The 15,495-nt window shown below is 53.7% G+C and overlaps 1 protein-coding gene across 7 annotated transcripts in view; it reads right to left on the bottom strand.

Annotated features, from left to right (window-relative positions):
* The window catches only part of CTBP2 (C-terminal binding protein 2), a 101,257-nt gene that overhangs the window by 64,426 nt on the left and 21,336 nt on the right, over positions 1–15,495 (bottom strand). For 2 of the 7 annotated variants that reach the window (XM_036335617.1, XM_036335618.1), the window contains one exon: positions 1,479–1,582. The exons of 1 other annotated variant lie outside the window; for it this stretch is intronic. The gene's annotated coding sequence lies outside the window, so the exon portion shown is untranslated. Of the gene's footprint in view, positions 1–1,478; positions 1,583–2,174; positions 2,411–3,785; positions 4,408–8,402; positions 9,136–9,242; positions 9,729–15,495 lie in introns of those variants that run through there. 4 more of the 7 variants (XM_036335621.1, XM_036335620.1, XM_036335622.1 and 1 more) reach the window with 4 other exon arrangements.

Below are 15,495 nucleotides of genomic sequence, written 5' to 3' on the forward strand. Positions count from 1 at the left end.
GCACCCCAAAACTGGAACGGAGACCCACCAAAGCTAGACCCACCAAGACTTTGCACCGCAATGTCTCTGAGAGACCTGGGCCAATCCCAGCAAGCACAGGGTCTAACTGAAGGAACACAGGTGAGGGCCAGGAAGAAAGATAGGTTGGCCTTGGAAGGCACAGCGGGAGATTTTTTGGTTGTGAGGGACCATCATGACTCACTAGTAAATACTCCCATGCCTCCCCCAAAATGCGCCCTGGCTTTTTAGTCTCTCGTCTCCTCCAATGCTGAGGTTCTTGGAGGCTCAGGTTAGTCTGCTCTGATGAGTGGGCCTCGGGCGATGTCATGCTCCGCTGTGGCCTCGGGCGGGGCAAGACCGCTCAGGCCACCCTAGGAAAGGCGTCCTGGCTTCTACATTCAACCTGAACAGGTGGGGAGCTCTGAGACCGCCCCAGTCCAACTACTCAATCCACAAGCTCGGCTCCAGAAGGCTCCAAGAGGCGACTGCGGTGACCAGGCGGGCGCCTCGGCCCCCCAGCTGACTCCTCCATGGAGTGCGGAATGGAGGGAGACGTGGGGACCGTGAGACACTGCTGGTTGGTTCAGCCTGAGCTCAGCTCGGCTGCCCCTGGCGCTCCCAGCTCCGAGGAACACGGAGGCCACGGCGGGGAACTTGACCTTCCCTTAAAATGGAGACTCCATCCTACTTACACTTTGGGGAGCAAGTGTAAGGGCTTAACGAAAAAGACTGAGGAAATGTGCTCACCCGCTCTTCCTTCTTGTGTGAAGATGGTGTCAGCTCAACAAGAAACACACTTTAAAGCCGGTAAAACTCAATCACGCCGAGACCTGCCACTTGCAGGATGAGCCAGGTTTTGTGAAAAATGGCTCAAGGTGTTGAAACTAAAGCCAGGCCCCGGGCGGAGGGCGGACTCCATCACCGATGCTTTCTCAACCACAGCCCCGTGAGTGCAGCCAGAGCTGGCCCGTCCCCGCGGCCAGGACTCTCCCAGCCGTGCTCAAGCCGCCTCGAGGCTGGCCATGGGGGTGTAAGCTCGGGAAGACTGGCCAGCAGGCTGCGGGCGCCCTAAGGAAGCGCACCCACCACTGTGCAGACGACTCGAGGGGGTCGAGGCGGTCTCCCTAACTCATCTTTATTCTTTGTAATTAATGTGTCGAGAAGTCCGAACTCGACTCCCATTCTGACCCGCGCTCCTAGCAGCAGCATTCCCGCTGACTTATCTTTATAGCAGCAACAGCAATCATTTCACACGGAACTATATTGCTTCAGAGTTAATTACATGTATTTTGCTTCTGATAAATGAAAATACCAGATGCAATTAATTGAACGGCAATCAATGTGGCCCTGCTCTTAGACACCCCGATGAAACTCCCAGAGGCTGCAGCGATCCATAGTCACCCACTAATTGAAAACACATTCCAAAGGGGGCTCAAAAAGCCTGAGCTGTTACCTGCAGGCACTTTACAGTAACTCACCCAAATAAATCCGTCCACGAGCTCTACAGTCCACACGATGGGCTGTCCGTCTCTTGAAGGGAATCCAGCTTCATTGGTTCAAAACCATTTACGGTGATGAAACCCTGAAAGCAGAAGGACCGGGTCAGTGGAACGGAAGCCGCGGTGTCTGTGCTGTTTACACCCAGCCACCCTTTAACTGTGTTTTCCCAGTGCCTTTGACTCCGGCTTCCAGAGGTTATTAAACGGTTTCATTAAAAATACTATTTGTCTTGCCTTAGTCACAGCGCAGATCACATTAAACAGGGGAGCAGCAGAACAAATGAACGTTTCCATCTCTCCCGACACGAAGCCAGCGTGCCGACCCAGAAGGTGACGTGTCGTCGCCGTGAAAATGGCACCACGTCTCCAAACAGCCAGCAGGGGCGCCACGCAGTCAACACCGCGGCACAGAGTATCGCCCACTGTGTGCGGGATGCAGAGTGATACAAGGCAAGGCACAGGCCCACCCTGCCCCGGCGCCATTAGCATAAATGCTGACAACCGTTAATCCACTGTAACCCTGATTAACGGTTGCAGTTGTCCATTAATAGAAGGCATTTTAACTTACTACTAAAATTGATTACTCAGTTAAGAATTCAATCCTAATGTTCAATAAAATTGCACTTTCTTGGCAAATGCAATATGAAAAGAGGTGATGCATTAAACAGAACTCACATTTATTTTCCGGTACATGGAATGAAGAGCAACTGCATGGGCCCTTTCGCACCATCTGAGCCACTTCCTGTCCACACGGAGCGTCAGGGGCCTGAGGGGAAGGGCTCCCCTGTGGCAGGCGGGAAGGCACACAGAAAGGGCCAACACCTGGGCAGCAGGCGCGCCAGGTACCTTTGCTGTGGCTTTTCCATAGAGCACTGACTTTCAACGTTTGGGCTGCCACACAACTGGAATGTCTGTGTTGTGAGAGAGGGCTGGTGTGGTTTGTGGAAAGGAATGGCTGTGGCCAATGCTGGCCATTGCCAACCCCACCTCATAATCGATCAGGATCCCTATGACTAATATTTTTAAAATGTGTGACGTTACTGTAACCAACTTCTCAGCCACACTCTACCTTTCAAACCATTCAAATCTCCGGAAACTAGAGTTTCTTATTATAGTTTCTCCTCTTTTAAACAGCCTTGGGATCCATCCTGTGACGTATCCTGCCGGATCATGTAGCAAATCAGAGAGGAACGCCTGGATTTCCCAGGCCCCGATTCCCCATTTAAGAAAGCCAGAGTCCTGTGTCCTGTTAACATAAGGAGGCAGACACTCCGGGCGGATGCAGCCAGGTCCTCCTTCATGAGGACAGGAGAGCGGTGGCAGGAGCGGTTCTGAAGACCTGCTCAAGTTCAAGAAGGAATTTGCACCCCCACCCCCCTCACCACCTTAAACAGCCAATTTTCTAAATCAAGGAAAGGGGGGCAGAGACAGCCTCTTAGTGCCAGGGAGGGAGGGACTAGTATAGGCTCTCAGTAGTCCCAAGCCTCTGACATAACAGTTTTATGTTAAATAAGCATCTACTATGGCCAAGGAACCACATTTTTGAGGTGGTGAGAGCTTGCCCAGAAAAGTCCTATGCACTCTTCAAAACCCACCTTGTATCTTCTGTAATACCTTCCTTGTTGAATGCCAGGCTGCTGTCTACCCTGCCTATCTCTAAGTCTCTACCGGCTAAATAAATGCCCTGATCCCATTTTATTCATATCTGGGCTTCTCCGTATCTGGAACATAGTAAGAAACCAAATATTTAACTAACTGCATAATGGGATTTATAGTCCCTGACTGGTATGGCTTGTCCTAGTGTGCCACAGGCTTCCTTTCCCTTCTATTTCGGATGCTTTCCACAGTAGACATGAAAATGTTCATGGGTACATACGTTAAGTAATCAGTGAATTTTCAAATATGTAAGGGTATTATATAAACATATGTATTTCCTGATATACTTGGAATATTACTTCATACATATATGAAGTAAAACTTAGAAGTGTCTGTAACATTACTTTTTATTTTTAGACAAAGGTCTGAAGACAAATGAACATGTTATCATCCACCTGATCTTAGCGGTGGGAACAGTCTTGCTCTGAGGCTTCCCAGTAAAATTAACCCGGAACAGGTAACTGCCTGTGTAGGGGGCTTCACAGAGGAGGTGGCATTCAATGGAATTTCAAGACAGAAATCCGAGAGGCTGCAGACAGGCCGCTGAAGCGCAGACAGCTGATTGAGGGGTGGGGGGCATTAAAGGGCTTGGGAGATGATCAGACTAGTTAAAGGGGTACCCACTGCTACCTGAAGGTCAAAGAAGTCCTTTAAAAGACAGGAGGTAGGGAAAGGTAGGACGTTTGCAGCTGCCTGATGACAGTGCAGAGTGGAGTGGTCCCGCGTGGGTTTCCGGGGGAGATGATCTCGGCAGATCCTCTGAGGACTCCCAGGGGTGCCCAAGACACAGAGATGACTCAGCGGACTCGATCAGCACGTGCCTCAGCCAGGGCCGGGGTTGACCCTGTGAGAGCAGAAGCCCAAGTCGCCAGGGATGGTGCCTGCACTCGCTCCACAGAATGTATGCAGCTGCCCAGCCTGTGGTTGTGAACTCACTCCCGGCAAGGCCTCGCCCCTCGGGCACGAAGCCGCGGACACCTGGTTTGGATGTCATCTGGCAAAACCGAGGCGTCAGTGTCTGAGGAGTGAGCCATCCCTGCGCGGTGACAGGATTTACAGGTGAGACCTGAGGCATTTACACTGACTGTAGCCACGAGATCCCTCCCGGAATCCCCTCCACTTGCTACAGCCCGACAAAAACCAAACCATAGCCACGAGCTTTGAAACAATCACCCTTCATTCCGGGGAAACAGCCACACTGAAAGCTCATTCTTCCCACGGCCCAACACAGCGCACCTGGCACCGAGAGCTGAGGGTCAAATCCACACGTCACTATCCCCCCTCCCACCTCCCCCGTTTGGACTTCAGTAAGAAAAGTGCCCTCCAGGAAGAAACTGCGCATACTCGGTCTTTGTAGAGAATGTTTATGGAAATTCTGTAATATTAATTATGTTCAGCTGGCTTTATGTTTTAAAAATGCGAAAAGACCCAACAGCCAAGATTTTAAAACTCCTGTCTTAAAATATAAGGACAGTGCCTGGAAAACTTTAAGGGAAGTCTTGGCACTCAGCCACTTTTTAAAAAACAAAACAGACTATTTTCTGTGCTGTCCCAGATGCAGTCCATCCATCCGCGTCCCTGGCTCCGCCCTCCAGCCTCCTGCTTCCCACCTCTGTGCCCGCACAGCCAGTGGGCTGGGGCGGGCGAGGTGAGCGGGGGCGGCCGAGCTGGGTGCCACCCGTGGGGCCGCAGGCTGCTGGAGAAATAAACAAGACAGAGGACGCCAGGTTGGGGGGAGGGGCCTGGAAACGACTGGCAAAGTAAACACAGAGGGATCGGTGAACGGGTCCGCTCACCAGGCCAGCGCGCGCCAAGTTTGACAGAGAAGAACAGAGGCCCCATGAGCAGCAGCCCCCACACAACAACGTCATTCCGTGAACTCAAGCCGCGTTCCCACACCCCGGCTGCCCAGCTGGCTGTGGCGCGAGGGCAGCTGGTCTGAGCAGTCCGACCCCCAGCCCCCAGAAGCCTGGCTGTGTCCCCACGTGTCCGCAGGAAAGCCAGCCGAGCCATGACGCCGCCTTGTTAACTCTGAAGAGATCAGAGGAGTGAGAAGAGTCCTCGCCAGGGGACCAGGGCCCCCTTAACATCAGTCCGGCTCGAAGGACAGCCTGACTGCTGGGCCCCGCGCACATGCAGGCCCCACAATGGATAGGTGTCAACCCCCGTCACAAGCCAGACACTGTCGGTGTCTCAGCAACGGCCTTTCCGGGTTCCAAATGGTAGTTAAACAAGAAAACCACCAGTGAGGCATGCACGCCTCTGTGAAATGGTCCAGAACCTTCCAGAAGGGGTGGAAGGAGAGGAGAATGCTGAGAACACAGTCCCATCAACCAACAGGGTGTCTGGGAAGAGTGTCCTGCCCAGGTGCTCTCCCTGCTGGAGACGAGGGCATGGAGGAGGCAGAGGTGTTCTCTAAGTGCCTTTCTGCCAGGCATCCCATCGACACCCCATTTGATCAGGGGCACAGGGTTAGCTCGGCAGTGACACAAACCTATGTGCTGACAATATCAGTAACACAAACCCCACTGATGACAGAGGAGATTCTGTCCCTGACCCCACCCTACCCCTAGGGAGAAATGAGAGGTGTGGTCAATCCTATAATAAAGCAGTAATATGCAAATTGACCCTCACTCCATCACACCGTCACAAGATGGCTGCGCCCACAGTGGAGGCGGGGTTCCCGTAACAAGCGATCAGTAGGGACTTGAGGCTGTGTGGTGCTGGGCCAGGGTGGGGGACCTGAGGCTGTGCCACCAGCCCAGCGGGGCTTGATGGGGGTGGGGCCGGCCGGGTCTGGGTCTCGTGCGATTTCGAGGTGCACGCGGGTGGGCAGGGACTTGACTCTGGGTCCCGCAGCGTGCCCAACTCTGACAGGGGGAAGATTTTCATATATGTTTTACTAATTTTCTTTCATCTCTGACACTTCTATTATAGAGAAAGGGCAAATAGCAATATTAAAATAGTTCCTCTAATTAATGCCCTTTTAATGTGCACAAATTTCGTGCACTGGGCCACTAGTGATTACATAAAAGAAACATCTAAGAAGCCAAATAAAAAGAAAATGGTCAAATAACTCTCTCTCCTGCTAACAAGGTGGGGACACTGAGGAACCCTTCTTCCCGAGTTCTGCTTCTCCACACGTTTCAGTCCATGGGCACCACACAGCCCAGACCAACACGGCTCAGGAGCGAAGGAGGCCTCGGCCGGTCTCCTAGCCAGCTGAGCCAGCACGGCGCCGCGACCCCTTCGAAACCACCCACGGACGCTGGCTGAGCCATGGCCACGCTGAGCGGAGGCCAGAGATGCCCAACCCCTGACATTAGCAAGGAAGGGCTGTTTGGCAACTCTCAGGCCTCCAGAGTGGGTTTTCTCATCGCCGGGTTCTGGTCTAAAATTGAGTCCAAAACTAAGGATGGACTCCTCTTCATCAGTAAGAAGGAACCAAGTAGTGACACGGGCGGCAACTGGAGTGCATCGCACAGGGACTTGTCCTGAGTGAAGAAATGCCATCCCTACAGGCTACACACCACCTCATTCCATTTATATAACAGTCTTAACAAAGACGGGAAACAGATTAGTGGTTGTCAGGGTTAGGGACTGGGACGCCAACTCTGGAACTTTCTCTGAACAAGCTGGGTCTTGGAAGGAGGCCAGCTCTGTAAACAACCATGTGTTTCGGCCACCTGACGTGGGCGTGGCTGCAAACAGACAGCAGGGGCCCCTGGGGTGCCGGGGCTCTGCTTCTTGACCACAGTGGTGCTTCCGGGAGCCCCCTGCTCCCCCCACGATACAATTGCACAGAAGTAAGTACCAAGTGAATACATGTAACACTGGAGTCTGAGTATGTGTGGAGTGAATCAGTCAATTTCCTGGTCATGTTCCTATCGTTTTTGCAAATTGTTACCCTGGGGAGACTAGGTAACGGGCATCACTTCCCTCACAACCACAAGATTCTTCAATTGCTTCAAAGTAACAAATTTAGCTACAAAGTAACAGGTAGGCTCAACCCTCTGGGGGTTGGTTGGTTGGTTTGGCTAGTGCTGACCAATAAACAGGACGATTCCTTCTTCGTGGACTAGTGCTCAGGGCCCTGCTGACTCAGAGCGGCCTGGAGCCCATCCCTCCCGGCCACAGGCAGAGTTCCCAGCTCTTGAACCCTGACCTTCGCCGCACTTGGCAAAGACGCCGGCTACGTAAGTTCTTTCCTGGGAACGGGCACAACTGACTGGTTTCTCTTTCCAGCTGCCAGGCCCGAAGCTCCCAGGGTCACATCCCAGATAGGGCGCCTTCCCTCCCAGCAGCCCTGGGGCACAGAACACCAGGCCCGGGGCTGGCCCTCGCTGGGCGAGGGGGCACCCTGGCAGCGAACTCCAGGGCTCCCTGACCCAGCCTGGCTAAATCGAAACCACAGGCAGCAGGCTGAGCAGGCCAAGACCGGCCCAGGCTGACGCACACGGCTCTCCGCTGGGCTGGCCACCTTCCAACACCCAGCTCCCTCGGAGAAGATTCTGGATTGTCTTGGCAGACCACCAGTTCAGGCGCCCCACAGTGACAGTGCTGCCTGTCCAGCTGCCTGGGGACCTTGCCGGTGCCCTCGAACCCCACATCAGCATTTGTGACAAAACCCGGTCACACTGTATCAACCCAAAGCTCTGTCCTGGCTCTGCGTCTGTCCTCCCAGAGCCCCTGCGGCCTCCCTTTCCCAGAGAGCTGTTGGCACGTCACCCCAGCCCTCTCCATAACTCCCCGCTGAGTCAAAGAAGCCAAAAGAAGGAAATTACAGAAGCATCTGTGCCGTTTCTGCCTTTATTGTCCTCAGGGTCACACTCCTCAATTCACTCGCCAGGAGCTTATCCTGAGTCTCCAGGGACAATCACCATGGGCCTCCCCCTCCCAAGATGTGCCAGTAAGTACGTGTCCGGGCGACGACACATTTCAGTCAATGCTCTCCCCCCAGATTCTCTAAACCCGTAAGGAGCCGCTTACGCAGAAAGCCGAGCCGCATCCAAATCACCAGCACTGCCCAGCCTCCAGGCTGCCAAAGAAATAACCAGGGCTCTCCCCTGGGAATGAAAATTACATTCTACATGAATTAAATATCTAACTTGATTAAACATGTTTATGTCTCCGCAATGACATTTAAAGTAGAAGTAATCATTTTCTTTCTTAAAAGAAAAACTCTTTCAAACATAATTCGAAGCTGTCAAGCTATCTCCTGCTGCAGATCTCGTAAATGTCACATACCTTCAAAGGGGGTGGCAGTTCCCTTTAAACACGCAACTCCGCACACTGCGTCTGCATCCAGCGCATTAAAATACGCCGCTGGCATTTATCCTGATTAAGTACAGCCCTCGCCCCTTCTCCAGCGGATCTGCGTGGGGCGCGGCACCCAGCCCCTCTCCATACACCCGAGACTGGTGAGTGCCACTGCGGCAGGCTGGCTGCGACCAGCAGGGCCCCGCACCAAGTCACACCCCCAATGCCTTAAGGGGCGAAGGTATCCCCTGTGACTCCCTATCCCCCTCCCAGACCTCCTGCTGAACTCTGTGTAACCCAATTCTGCGTAGCATCGCGGCCCAACTGTAAGACTGTGTTATTCACATGCAAGAAGGACTCGGAACTCATTCTCCCAAGTCGATGACCTACATACTCAATTGCTTCTTCTCCAACAAGTCGGTAGCAAACACGTGCTATATTTAAACACAGAGCAGATCCATCTTCCTTCTGAAACTTCAATACAGATAAGCCTTCTATTCGGGCCTTCCTCTTCCTTTCAACACGAGGAATGCAGCCTTGTCAACACCAACGGCTTAGGAAACCCCGGAGAACGGTGTGCTCCATGTCTCCATGATTTTAGTAACTGGATACGAGCATCATTTTTGTAAAAAGCAAACATGAGCAGCATCCCCACTGGAACATTACTCCTGCTCCCCAGCCCCAGGCAAACAAGCAAGTGCTCCCCAAAAAGCAGCCCCAATGGCTGCAGGTCAGTTCAGCGTGGGGAGCAAGCATGCACACACCAAGTGCCCACGGGGGCTGCAAACGCCCCTGACCGCTGAGCCCTGGGCCGGACACCCACATCACCTGGGAAACAGCAGCGCCGACAGAAGAAGGCAGCGACCTCGCAGGGTCTGTCCTGGCTTTTCCTGGGGGACGGGGCACAGCAGCAGTTGCAGGAACCCAGCCTGACATTTGTCACCAGCCCTCAATGGCCGGAGACCTCTCTGTCCCAGGACACAGCTTCCCAGTGAATCACTCCTCTTGGTGAGCAGCTCAGGACACACTGTCTCTGCAGCTCAGAGAGCTGTTCCATTTAGAGCGTCTCTGTTCACAGCCAACTCGCCTGATGTTTGCAGCTGCTGTACTTGCATTCTTGATCACCTCTAGCCCTTCCCCAATCTCGCCCCTTACAGAGCCCTACTGTGTTGAGTCCTCAGATGACTTTCCCGAAAGAGGCGGGATAAAATAGAATCCACATTAGTAGCCCTATTAACCACACCCCCCCAAGCACTGGCCTATGGGACTGGAGGAGCGGCGAGGCTGCTGGGTTGCAGGCTGGCCCAGCCCACTGGGCGGCTGACTTGCAGGTAGCCAGCCACCTACAACACATGCTGAGCCGGCCCCTCGCACTGAAACAAACTAGAAATGCACGTGCGACTACTCCATGGTGATCCGGTGAGTCCAAACCCAACTTCTGTTCGCCATGAAGCCAGAAAGGCGGGCACAGATGGGAAAAGAACCAGGAGGCAAAGACTGCGATCCTCCCGCCATTGGGGAGAGGCAGTGGGGAGGGCGAGGGCGAGGGCGAGGCCTGGCCAGGAAAAACCAGTCCTCCTGCTGAAGTCCAGGAAGGCGGAGAAGCAGGCCCGTCTACATCGGAGGCCACGGCTGCTTTCTCCAGAGCGGTGCCGCCCCCAGCAGGGCAAACGGGGCACACTCCCCCAAGCATCTCCCTGTGGGCGCAGGAACCGCTCACTTGCCCCCCACCTCTAAAGCAGAAAGCCAACCTTCTGCTGAATGGTTTAAAGAACAGCTCGGTTTTCACGATGGGCAGCGGTGTAACATTTTATAGCTGCTTTATAAAACTAAACATACACCTAATTCTACAACTCAGCAATTCCACGTCTAGGAATTTATCCAAGAGAACTGAAAACATATGTCCATAAAAAGACATGTACAAGAATGGGCCACAGTAGCTTTATTCAGAAAAGCCAGGGGCTAGATACAGCCCGTGTCCGTCCACAGGTGAGGAAGCACTGGGGTAACCAGATTCCCCGTGGAATACGACGCATCGGGTGAAAAGGAAGACAGGCAATTGGTCCTGGCTACAACATTCAGACCCACAAAATCATGTTGAATTTAATATAAAACAAAAAGCTTCTGCAGAAAGGTATGGGTGGTGTGATATATATCTATGTAATACTGCACATACACGTAAGTCTGTATGTGTAGCGTGTGTGTGCATGTATGTACTTTATATACTACATTCTGAAACAGGCACCAGTCATCGTACTGGGGTAAAGACGTGGTTGTCTAAAGTGATCACGTGGTAGGAGTGGGTGCTGCCTGGAAAGGGGCCATGAGGGGACTTTCTGGAGTGGGAGTATGTTCCAAATCTTTTCAAAATAATTTTTAAAAATATTGTAATTGAAGTCAGAGAGAGGAAGGCAGAGAGAGAAACCTCGATGTGAGGGCGGACCATCGACCGGCTGCCTGGCACGCCTCCTACTGGGATGGGGCCTGGAAATTGGGCATGTGCCCTGACCGGGAACCGAGCTGGTGACCTTTTCGGTGCCCAGATGACACCCAATCATCCCACTCGGGCCAGGGCTGTTCGATGTCTTGACAGGGACTTGGGGTACACAAGTCGATCAGTATGCTCAGGATCTACGCATTTATTTTACCTCACGTTCCCACCCCCACCTCTGGGGTACCTGCCCCGAAACCTCGACCAAAAACAAAAGGAACGAACCACAGACAAGTCACCTTCGGGTAATGAGATACTCGCTGAAGGGATGGAGCGGAGCAGAGTGAGGCCTACAATGCAGCAGAGAACTGTTGCCAAGGAGACAGACTGATGGACACAGAGATGGACAGAGAACAGCGTTGGGTGTCAGAATCTGGGACTGGGTGTGTGCTCACTGTAGAATCACGCCCATTAGGGGAACCTTCTGCGCAGGTCAATCCAGAACCCCGTCTCTGGAACAAGGACCAGAGAAACACCGCCGGGCAGGTGTCACTTCCCCACTACGAGCTAAAGCGCCACTGACACCCAAGGTGGCCCGGGCCTTGGTCAGGTTTGCGTGAACGCAGGCTGAGAGCACGGGAGGTCCCTGCACGGGCAAGGGTCACTGTGGGAACAAAACCCGGGCAGTGGCATCTGCACCGGCCTGTTCCCGAGCCTCCCTCTCCAAGCACCTTCAGGGCAGTGGAGCCTTCTGGCCACCACAGCTCCCGGAAGAGCAAACAGATGAGCCCAGCCACACGGCACACCCTCCGCTGAATACCGCTCGACTCCCGTGCCGGCGTTAAATGCTGTTGTCCCACAAAGTCAGAATTCTCCGCCTGAAGCGACCCCGGGAGCTCATTTTGTTTGGAAGCAGTAGAGGCGCCCGGGTCTTGAACATAAGAATCCAAGGTCATCTGACCACTGAACCAAACCTGAACTCCGATGCCAACAACTAGAAACACGTGGATTAAACACTCGCTGCCTCACAGCCGTGGCACCGAAGTGGCGGTGTGGTCACCACCGGACTTTCCCTGGTCAACTTAGAAAGCTGAACAACTGTCCTTGTCCTGAGGAACGTCCAACTCGAAAACTTTCAAGTTTGCAAAAAACGCTTCCATGTCCATCAAGCCTAAGATACCATGACAGCTCGGGCCCAGAATTACTGTACAGGCCACTAAGAGACAGAAAAATAAACACTGTCAGGTAGCATGCTACCAAGTTTATGACACAACTCAATCCCAGAGAGGTAGAATGATGAAAGCCAGTGAGATAATGGTGCTTTTGTTGAAGTTTTTCAACAGCAACAGAAGTCGCCATGTCATAGATAGGGAACCGCAGCCCGGGGCTGGGGGACTTGCCAGGGGCCACCCAGCTGGTGAGGGGCAGTGTTGGGAGAGGGGGGCGGTTTCCGGGCAGCTGACTCAGCACCCGGATCTGGGTCAAGGTCCCGGCCCATCCAAAATCTCTCGAAGACGGAGCCTCGCTCCAATGCCATTCATACAAGTTCTGCTTCAGATGGCAAGTCAGGCACCATGACTATCATATTCTTTACACTCATTTGAATAAAAAAAAAAAACTTCAATGAAATATGGATTTTCATCTGCATAACACTTTACCAACAAATTCCACAACATTCAAGTGAGAACAGATGATGCACTAAAATATCAAAAACAAGAATCGGGTTTGGTAAACAGTGGAGCGCTATTTTCACATCACTCTAATGGATTTCGTTTCAATAAACACAAATCAGCAAACTCTGACAAGTTTAATGGTATGGTGCAAAACGATATTTTGAGTGACAGTCCCAGAAAACAAACTCTTTTTCAGCAAGGGACAGACATCACAGAGAGAAAAATCAGAATGAATGACTTAGTTCTAAGGGTTCAGTAGTCCCTGGATCTGAGTTTGGCCCTGAGCCTTCTCCCAGATAAAGCTCCCTGGACTGTGATGAACAGCAAGGAGGGGAGCCCTGGAGCCCTGAATCTTGCTCAAACTGCCCCCCATACTCTGATCCCAGGTGTCTGGTGTATGCAAATACATGTAGAGTATGTGGGTCAGCACCCACAAAACATGACACACAAATCCCTGGTCCAATTCTTGCCCAGGGCAGCCTCCTGTCTCTGTCATCTCAGAATGGATAAAGCGTCAAGTGCAGCCTGCTGGGAGGCATCTCGGACTGGGGTGGGATTCAAGCCCCGGTGGCCCAGACTCCTCCAGACCTGCTCACCTGCCCACCCGTCCTCCACTCTGAGTCCCATCCTGTCATCGCTCTGCAAGTGGGACCCAAGTTAGCCCTCAGCCGTGACTACTCCCACTTTGTTACGCTCAAGTGTGCAAGGCCCAGGAGGCAGAGAAATCCATGGACACACTAGAGCAGCGGTTCTCAACTTGTGGGTCGCGACCCCTTTGGGGGTCGAACGACCCTTTCACAGGAGTTGCCTAAGACCATCGGAAAACACATATATAATTACATATTGTTTTTGTGATTAATCACTATGCTTTAATTATGTTCAATTTGTAACAATGAAATTGGGGGTCACCACAACATGAGGAACTGTATTAAAGGGTCGCGGCATTAGGAAGGTTGAGAACCACTGCCTTAGAGAAATGCAGGCAGAACCATCTCCTTCCATGGGGTCTGAGCCATCGCGCCCTCTGAACACAGGTGGTGGTTTGGCGGCTGTCATCTGAACACAGCTGTAAACTGTAAGTCATTATAAGGACTGGGCTGGCCGTTGGAATTGAATGAACCAAAATGAACCAATTCAGAGTTACTCAGCCCCCAAAGCCTCAGAACTTCCTTATGACACAAGCGCACCCATCCCTCCAGACTGCGAGCTCCTCGGGCAGGAGGAAGGGCAGGAGGAAGCGCCTCGCTTTAAGGTGCTCTCCTGAGCCAGCAGGTGCGAGCAGCACAGGAGGAACTGCCTGGAGGGCCTGCAGACACCCCCTCACTTCCTGGCTGTGCCCCCAGGCCGGAGATGTTTTTCGCATGGGCATACAATACAGTTTGGTTCCAGAAACAAGACACACACAGGCCTTCAAAACTTCACCTGTATATTAAGCAAGAAACAAAGACTACAGGTCAGAAGGGACAAACACAAGCTTTCAAAAGCCATGTCCTAGAGCCCCCAATGACCAAACTCTTAAACCCATTACCTGTTTCCATTCCCACAGCCACTCGTCAGGGACTTGCTATCCCTCCCACGTCGCGGGTGGGGAGCCGGAGCTCAGCCCCATGCGAGAGTCCACAGCAGCAAAAGCAGAAACCTCGAGTCCAAGTCAGTGCACCCAGTGGGAGCCCCTCAGCAGAGGCCGTGGGCAGGGGGATTCGGCGGAATGAGACTGAGCTTCATAGGATGGACCCGCTGCTTCCTGCCATCCAACCCCCTGCACTCCAGGGGCGCGGCGGGGGGGCGGTTACGGCATGGCTCTAGCTCTGAGCTCAGGGGGCCAGGTAACCCCAGGCAGGGTGGGGGATCTGCTGGGCCCAGGATCCCGCTGGTCCCGTCACTGCCGGAGGCTACTCAGTGAGAGGACCCACCAGGTTCCCAGGGGAGAAGAAAGATCCAAACGGACTTGGCTGGAAACTGCCACCCGCCACCAGAGAGCAAAGAGAACCTTCAGGTGAATGAGGGCAAAGCACCCAGCACCCCAGGCGCCCCTCTCCAGGCGTTCAAGGGAGGAACTTGCCAACAGACCTCCAGTCTGAACCTCGTGTTCTCTCCCTCGTTCCCTCCCAACCCGGCCTCTGAGTTGGCACAACCCCCCCCTTCCCGCAGCAGCAGCCGAGGCCACTCAGCCAGCCTGCTGGTTAGACCCTGCCCGCCCCCCCCCCCCCCCCGCCACACACACACACACACACTGTCTGTGGGGTCATCCCAACACCCAGTCACCCAGGATCTCATTTGTGGTTTTAGAGTCTCAAACTCCTCCCCATTCGTAATTACACAGCGACTGAGGCCGCGGGCACCACCGCGGGGCCAGCTAGCGGCGTCTCCCTGGTCCAGGGCCACACGGTTCCCGTGCTCACTTCCTCTTACCAGGGCACCCACAGCCCTGGCCGCCCCTCCCCCGAGCCTCCACAAAAGCCCATTGACCCACAAGCAAGATTCCTGGAAAGGCCCAGGGTTTCCTCCACTCCCTCTTCAGCACCCACCACGCCCCCACACCCCTGCTTCCCTCTCTCCTGTCCTATTCACAGAACTTACCCGCCTCCCACCCGACACCTAGGAGACACTCGCAGAAGCTGGCTTCTCTCCCTGTAAAAATGCACACAGGACCTTCCCCACCCCATCCCCCTTGACTCATGCCAGTTTTGGGGGGTGCACACCCCCACCCAGGCATGGAGCCCCAACAGGCTGGCAGGCCCGAGCCATCTCTGCTTGGTTTCCTAGGCGACAGCCACTCTCCCCTGCCAGCTGCACACTGACCGAGGCAGAAGGCTCCGTGGCTCCGGAGTTCCTTCGCAGGGAAGCCGCTTTCCTGGTTTGGGGAGGGCCGAGGTGGCCGGACCCCAGCGGCCAGCTCTCCCACCTTCAATCTGCCCCGCCCTCAGCCCCACAGGCACCTGTCCCGCAAGACTGATTCCACTTTTGCTCCAGGAGA

Source organism: Myotis myotis, unplaced genomic scaffold, assembly GCF_014108235.1.
Source record: "Myotis myotis isolate mMyoMyo1 unplaced genomic scaffold, mMyoMyo1.p scaffold_m19_p_15, whole genome shotgun sequence".
Classification (NCBI taxonomy): domain Eukaryota; kingdom Metazoa; phylum Chordata; class Mammalia; order Chiroptera; family Vespertilionidae; genus Myotis; species Myotis myotis.